The sequence below is a fragment of the Gobio gobio genome, assembly GCF_949357685.1.
Source record: "Gobio gobio genome assembly, chromosome: 9".
NCBI classification, from domain to species: domain Eukaryota; kingdom Metazoa; phylum Chordata; class Actinopteri; order Cypriniformes; family Gobionidae; genus Gobio; species Gobio gobio.
Window position 1 is genome coordinate 3,727,529 of NC_137115.1, and position 8,271 is coordinate 3,735,799.

Here is an 8,271-nt window from a genome sequence, read left to right on the forward strand (position 1 = left end):
TTTCCTCTGATGCGCATTAAGTTTAGTGCAATAATATTTGCTGACAACAATACATGCTGGACAAAGCCAAGCTACAATTGTAATTATCAAGTTTTATTTGATTTATTTTAGCCAAACTCCTTTGACCTAAAGTAACTACCTCCTGATATTTCAGTTTGTTAGTTATTTGGTTATTTGGTTAGTTGGTTGGTTGAGGGATCACAACGTTTTTTTTTTTTTTTTTGTCAGCTGAACCTCTTTGACTTAATGTATTTACCTCCTGATATGTTTAGTTAGTTAGTTAGTTAGTTAGTTAGTTAGTTAGTTAGTTAGTTAGTTAGTTAGTTAGTTAGTTAGTTAGTTAGTTAGTTAGTTAGTTAGTTAGTTAATTTGGTTCATTCAGGGATTCACAAACGTTTTTGTCAGCCAAACCTTTTTGACCTAAAGTAATTACCCCCTTAGTTGGTAGGTAGGTTGGTTGTTGGTTGGTTGAGGGATTCACAAACGTTTTTGTCAGCCGAACCCCTTTGACCTAAAGTTACCTCCTGATATTTTAACTATATTTAGTTGGTTGGTTGGTTGGTTGGCAAGTTAGTTAGTTAGTTGGTTCATTCCGGGATTCACAAACTTTTTTTGCCAGCCTTACCTCTTTGACCTAAAGTATTTTCCTCCTGATATTTTTAGTTAGTTATTTGGTTGGTTAGTTAGTTGTCAGCCGAATCCCTTTGACCTAAAGTCAGTCAGTCAGTCTGTCCGTTCTATTATTCAGTGATTCCCAAACTTTTTTGTTTTTTTCCCTTTGACCCGAATTTAGTTAGTTAGTTAGTTAGTTAGTTAGTTAGTTAGTTAGTTAGTTAGTTAGTTAGTTAGTTAGTTAGTTAGTTAGTTAGTTAGTTAGTTAGTTAGTTAGTTAGTTAGTTAGGTTTGCTATTTTGTTAGTTAGTTGGTTGTTATGTTGTTGATTAGTTGGTTGGGTGGTTCAGGGATCTTTTTTTCAGCCAAACCCCTTTGACCTAAAGTAATTATCTCCTGATATTTTAAGTTAGTTCGTCAGTTGTTAGTTAGTTGGTTGGTTGGTTGGTTGGTTAGTTAGTTAGTTAGTTAGTTAGTTGGTTCATTGGTTAATTCAAGGATTCACAAACTTTTTTGTCACCCGAACCCCTTTGACCTAAAGTAATTACCTCCTGATAATTTTGATTAGTTAATTAGTTAAGTTATTTTGTTGGCTAGTTGGTTGGTTGGTTCAGGGATTCACAAAATTATTGTCAGCCAAACCCCTTTGACCTAAAATTATTATCTCCTGATATTTTAAGTTAATTAGTCAGTTGTTAGTTAGTCAGTTGTTAGTTAGTTAGTTTGTTTTGATATTTTGTTAGTTAGTTGGTGAAGTTATTTTGTTGGTTAGTTGGTTGGGTGGTTCAGGGATTCACAATCTTTTTGTCAGCCAAACCCCTTTGACCTAAAGTAATTATCTCCTGGTATTTTAAGTTAGTTTGTCAGTTGTTAGTTAGTCAGTTGTTAGTTAGTTGGTTAGTTAGTTAGTTGGGTTATTGGTTCATTCAGGGATTCACAAACTTTTTTGTCACCCGAACCCCTTTGACCTAAAGTAATTGCCTCCTAATATTTTTGATTAGTTAATTAGTTAAGTTATTTGGTTAGTTAGTTAGTTAGTCAGTCAGTCAGTTAGTTAGTTAGCCAGCTAGTTAGTTAGTTTAGTTATTTTGTTGGTTAGTTTAGTAATTCTGTTGTTTCATTGGTTCCTTCTATTATTCAGGGATTCCCAAACTTTTGACCTAAAGTTAGTTAGTTATTTAGTTAGTTAGTTAGTTGGTTAGTTAGTTCGTTAGTTCCTTCTATTATTCAGGGATTCCCAAATGTTTGACCTAAAGTTAGTTAGTTAATTCGTTAGTTGGTTTGTTAGTTCCTTCCATTATTCAGGGATTCCCAAACTTTATTGTCAGCAGAATCCTTTTGACCTAAAGTTAGTTAATTAGTTAGTTAGTTAGTTAGTTAGTTAGTTAGTTAGTTAGTTAGTTAGTTAGTTAGTTAGTTAGGTAGTTAGGTAGTTAGTTAGTTAGTTCAAGGCTTTCAGTTTTATATTTTTTGATTTAATCACTTATTAGCTTTACATCCATTCCTGAACCCCAGTTTGGAAAGCCCTGAGTTAGTCAGTCAGACTTGCAGCCATACTAAAGTGTTATATCACATTTAGTGTGACTGAAATCAAACTTTTAACTTTTACAGTGTGTATAAACACACTCAGTGATTCTCCCAGGCCCAGTTTATACCTGATATCAGATCACAAGTGGTCAGGAGAGACAGGTCACTATTTATACGCCTCAAGTGCATCTTCTGTGATCAGATTTCAGCTGGAGCCACTTATGATGTCATTGATCCCTGGAAATCGATCCCATGACCTTGCAAGCGTCAGATTATGCTTTTAAGATGTAAAGCATATAAAGGCTTAAATACAAAAATAGGCATTTTGTTTCTCTCAAATATATGTGAATGTTAATTATTACCAGTTTAAATTTTCAGTCATTTTTAATCTGTATTATTTAATTGTATGGTTTGTTGTTTGGTTCATTGGTTCATTCAGGGATTTCCAAACTTTTTTGCCAGCCTAACCTCTTTGACCTAAAGTATTTTCCTCCTGATATTTTTTGTTAGTTATTTGGTTGTTAGTTAGTTGTCAGCCAAATCCCTTTGACCTAAAGTCATTCAGTCAGTTCGTCAGTCAGTCAGTCCGTTCGTTCTATTATTCTATTATTCCCAAACTTTTTAGTTTTCTTTCCCTTTGACCTAAAGTTAGTTAGTTGGTTGGGTGGTTCAGGGATTCACAATCTTTTTTTGTCAGCCAAACCCCTTTGATCTAAAGTAATTACCTCCTGGTATTTTTAGTAAGTTAGTCAGTTGTTAGTTAGTTAGTTGGTTGGTTGGTTAGTTGTCAGCCGAATCCCTTTGACCTAAAGTCAGTCAGTCAGTCAGTCCGTTCGTTCTATTATTCTATCATTCCCAAACTTTTTGGTTTGTTTTCCCTTTGACCTAAAGTTAGTTAGTTAGTTAGTTAGTTAGTTAGTTAGTTAGTTAGTTAGTTAGTTAGTTAGTTAGTTAGTTAGTTAGTTAGTTAGTTAGTTAGTTAGTTAGTTAGTTAGTTCGTTAGTTCGTTAGTTCGTTAGTTAGTTCGTTAGTTCGTTCGTTCATTAGTTAGTTCGTTAGGTTTGCTATTTGGTTAGTTAGTTGGTTGGGTGGTTCAGGGATTCACAATCTTTTTTTCAGCCAAACCTAAAGTAATTATCTCCTGGTATTTTTAGTTAGTTAGTCAGTTGTTAGTTAGTTAGTTGATTGGTTGGTTGGTTGGTTGGTTGGTTGGTTGGTTGGTTGGTTGGTTGGTTGGTTGGTTGGTTGGTTGGTTGGTTAGTTGTCAGCCGAATCCCTTTGACCTAAAGTCAGTCAGTCAGTCAGTCAGTCAGTCAGTCCATTCATTCTATTATTCTATTATTCCCAAAAGTTTTAGTTTTTTTCCCTTTGACCTATAGTTAGTTAGTTAGTTTGTTCATTAGGTTTGCTATTTGGTTAGTTAGTTAGTTGGTTGGGTGGGTGGTTGAGGGATTCACAATCTTTTTGTCAGCCAAACCCCTTTGACCTAAAGTAATTATCTCCTGGTATTTTAAGTTAGTTAGTCAGTTAGTTAGTTAGTCAGTTGTTAGTTAGTTAGTTGGTTGGTTGGTTGGTTGGTTAGTTGTCAGCCGAATCCCTTTGTCCCAAAGTCAGTCAGTCAGTCAGTCAGTCCATTCGTTCTATTATTCTATTATTCCCAAAAGTTTTAGTTTCTTTCCCTTTGACCTATAGTTAGTTAGTTAGTTTGTTCATTAGGTTTGCTATTTGGTTAGTTAGTTAGTTAGTTAGTTGGTTGGGTGGTTCAGGGATTCTCAATCTTTTTGTCAGCCAAACCCATTTGACCTAAAGTAATTATCTCCTGGTATTTTAAGTCAGTTAGTCAGTTAGTTAGTTAGTTAGTTAGTTAGTTAGTTAGTTAGTTAGTTAGTTAGTTAGTTAGTTAGTTCGATAATTAGTTGGTTAGTTGTCAGCCGAATCCTTTTGACCTAAAGTCAGTCAGTCAGTCAGTCCGTTCGTTCTATTATTCTATTATTCCCAAACTTTTTTTGTTTTTTTCCCTTTGACCTAAAGTTAGTTAGTTAGTTAGTTAGTTAGTTAGTTAGTTAGTTAGTTAGTTAGTTCATTAGGTTTGCTATTTGGTTGGTTAGTTGGTTAGTTAATTGGTTGGGTGGTTCAGGGATTCACAATCTTTTTTTCAGCCAAACCCCTTTGACCTAAAGTAAAGTAAAGATTTTTTGCGATCAAATGGTTATTTTTAAAAGCTATCATAAGCTAACGCCCTTTAATATAGCTCAGTGGATGATTGACAGGTGAGTTTCATGGCTGGCTGTGGTGCATTCGGCAGATTAGCGACTACTACCATTTGGTTCTGAGTGATCCAATCACAACACATTATAGACCCCCGTTTAGACCTGCAATGACCACCCGAGATGGATGTTAGGGCATTAAAATGTGTTTAATCACTTTATCAGAGGTGGAATGTCTTCTGCAAGAGTTCACTGTCTTTCCCCTTTGAATGCATTCAGACCTGTCCGCTCAGACCTTGCTTAAAACCTGTTGAAATGTGTTATGCTGCAGAATCTGATCTCTCGCCTCTGTTGTTTTTCAAGGCAAACTCACAGTCTGGAAGCTAAATGCAGAATGCCGGATTAAACGGGATCGGATCCAATCTATTAGTAGGAACGAGCTGCGGTCGGAAGGCAAATACAACATTCAACTCTTTATGCAAGACTCTCCCCAGACCATGGACGTCATGCCTCTGATGTGGCTCTTTGGTGCACATGAGAAGTGTTTCATTTTAAACCAGAGGTCATTCGCCCCCCCGAGAGAGAAGAATCATCGAATCATTTTATGGGAAGAGACAAGGAAACTCTTTGCGGTGGTTGAAGATGTGGGACGTGTTATGAGGAAATATCAGTGTTAAATAGAAGCGGCAGCTCCGATCTCTGCAATGGTCCAGTGCCAAAGGATTGAATTGTGTGGATTTAATGTTCTCCCGAAGGCTCGTGTGGATTCAGACTTATCAAAGTTCGATGAAATATTGATGAGTCGCTATTGAGTTAACATTTGTGGACCTTCTGGAGCACTTTATTATGGATTCCTCTGTATTGTCTCAGCTAACGACTCTCTCTCTCTCTCTCTCTCTCTCTCTTTATTGGGAAACTGAACACGTGGGTCGATTTTCAGCTGATTAACAAACATGAGGAGTGTGTTCTTGGGATCTGGAGATTAGGTCAAACAGGAGATGGTTGATTATCACAACGCACTAAAACTCTCTGAATCTCCTGGATTGACGGTAAGGCACTTCCGAGAACTCACAACGGTCGACCTGCTGAAATAAATACTCTTCTTTTTTTTTCCCTCCAATTGAGCGTGGACGTATTTGTATGTGAAGTACACCTTCAGTCATCTCTGATTTTAATCGTTTGATTTCAAGAAGAAAATAATAAAAGAATATGGGATGGAATTTTATGCTTTCATAGGTACTCTATGTGGATTTATAAAGAAATAAAATATTTTTCTTCAAGGCTTGTGGAAAAGTCTTTTCATTGACGCCGGATTGTTCTGATGCAGCGCTGTGATCGTTCTCATAATGAAACGTATTGAAAGGGCTTTTCTTCCAGCAGCTCTTTAGGGCTGAGTGTAATGGAAGTTAAGTCAAGCATGCTGCAAATCATATGCTAGTGATTTCCAGTCTTGCGCATTACTCATAATCTCAATATTCTAGAGAGAATGTTTATCTTGTTGCACTGTGGAGTGTCAAATGTTTACAAATGCATGGATTATTTGTAGCCACAGGCGTCGTTTATGCTAATAGAAGGAGCCGTAATGACCCGTATCGCCACATGGTGTCACTGCACACACATTCGGGATGGCGTCCAGTCCCATCAACATGTGTGGACTTGCAGATTGGGGCTGATCATGTACTTTACACAGTCATTACAGCAAAGCACTGTTATTACCAGCACTTCAAGCGTTCTTAAGGGCTTTTAAACCTGGGTGAAACATGCATTATGCACTCAAAAAAATTATACGTGGGTTTTACTTAAGTTTTTTATGTCAACAGGTTCCACGTAATTGAGTTATGTTGAATTTAATTAAAATTGTTTATTTCAGTAAACTTAAGTTTTTTACATAAGGTTAATTCAATGCCATTTAGTTAAATCAGGTTAACATTCTTAATTGTGTCCAAACTACTCAATTTAATTATTCTAAAATGAATATTAAAAACAAACCAAATCATGTAATACAGTTTAATTGATTATTTTTATTTAGTCAAATACTATTTTTTACAACATTTACAAAACCTTTTACAAGGTCTTATTGGCTAGTCAGAAGATGGTTTTGATACATCCATGGCATGCCCACATTGAAAAAAATATTATGGCCCGATTAAATTAAGCATAATTAATTTGTGCTCGTTTAAATAATTTAAATTTAGTTTTTTGATTTTAATTTTAAAAAATGAATTGGTTTTATGGGAATTGCATGTGTTTTTGTTTAAATTAAGCTAAAATAAATTGATTGCGACCACTTACGATAATTTTTTTTTTTTTGTAAATTCAACATATCATTTTTTTCAGTGTTGTTGTTTTTTATTATTAAAACAGCTTTAATTGTTGTTAGCAGGTCCTCACCCCAAGCACATGCTATACAACACTAACATAACAAAAAAAAATTAAATACCAACATAACAAAACATTAAGCATTATAAAGTATCTCAATTTTCTCATCTTGTTAAAAATGCATCAAATTGCACTTTATTTAAACATTTACTCTCCGAATTCAGCCCCTTTGCAAAGCATGATGGGAAGTGAAAGTCTTATTTCTTTGGGTTACTTGATTGAAACATGATATTTCAAAATGAAAACATCAAGTTATGTCAAAGAGTAACAGTTTTAAGTCAGTTTAACATGAATCAATTACATTTGAACCAGAAACCTGATTTAATTGTGTTAAATCAAGATGAATTGCTTAAATAAAGTAATAATTTTTGGAGTGTATTGGTTATGCAATTTAAAATGTTCTTATTACAATAGGAATGAGCTCATTCATATTATATGAAACTAGGAGAAAGGATTTGAATAATATCCCTCATCGAATCTACTCTGGTTTCTGTTCATGCAAAACCCTAAAATAGAATCAATACAAATGCCAAAGCTTGTGGATTCCTTTAGACCAGTACAACTGAGAGGTTAGAAATCAGCATGCTGTGGCGGGATTTACCCACAATGCCTCGTCTGACGTTATAGGGCAGTTTATCAGAGGAATGTGCAGCCGAGCCGGCAGGGGCCATAAAGGAGAGGGATGCCTTCTGATAAACATGCAAATGAATCCTAATGCTGAAATTACACAAATGTTGACCGCTACAGGGCAGCGCAGCTTCTCAAGTAAGCTTTCCGACACACACATGCAGATGTTGTGAGAGGCCGCGTTCACTTCTGTCGTTCTTTGAACTTCTGCATCTTTTGTTGGTGAGGTCAAAGCCTGAAGCATCTGATCTAATGTATAGTGAATGCATTGTGGCCAGATCTCACTAGAAAAAATAAGCTTTAATGCAATTATTTTATTTGAATCTATGATATATTATAAAATAATATAATTACTTTTACAAATATCATTTAAATGCCTATAAATACATGTAGAAATTAAACTAAATAAATTCCACTCTCTCCACTTGCTGCCACTTTTAATTTTATTTTTATTTATTTTATATTTTATTTTAAGCGAGGCAAATGTCTTTTCAATAATTATATTTTTACAATTATAATTTGAGTTCATTTTATTTTATTTTTAATTTATTTTAATTTTATTTTATTTTATTTTTATATTTTATTTTAAGCAAGGCAAATGCATTTTCAATAATTATATTTTTACAATTATAATTTGAGTTAATTGAATTATATTTTTTGTTTAATTGAATTTTATTTATTTATTTATTTATTTATTTATTTATTTATTTATTTATTTATTTATTTATTTATTTATTTATTTATTTATTTATTTATTTATTTATTTATTTATTTATTTGTTTGTTTGTTTGTTTGTTTGTTTGTTTGTTTGTTTGTTTGTTTGTTTTTATTCTAAGTGAGGCAAATGTATTTTCAATAATTATTTTAAAAAATGCTCATGCTGGCACTTTTAATTTGAGGTCATTTTATGATATTATAA

General features: G+C 34.0%; 1 protein-coding gene across 1 annotated transcript in view; it reads left to right on the forward strand.

Annotated features, from left to right (window-relative positions):
- The window catches only part of LOC307132055 (leucine-rich repeat and fibronectin type III domain-containing protein 1-like protein), a 279,896-nt gene extending 274,272 nt beyond the window's left edge, over positions 1 to 5,624 (forward strand). Inside the window, exon 6 of the mRNA XM_079826188.1 lies at positions 4,710 to 5,624. The gene's annotated coding sequence lies outside the window, so the exon portion shown is untranslated. The remainder of the gene's footprint in view (positions 1 to 4,709) is intronic.
- Positions 5,625 to 8,271: the final 2,647 nt, after the last annotated feature.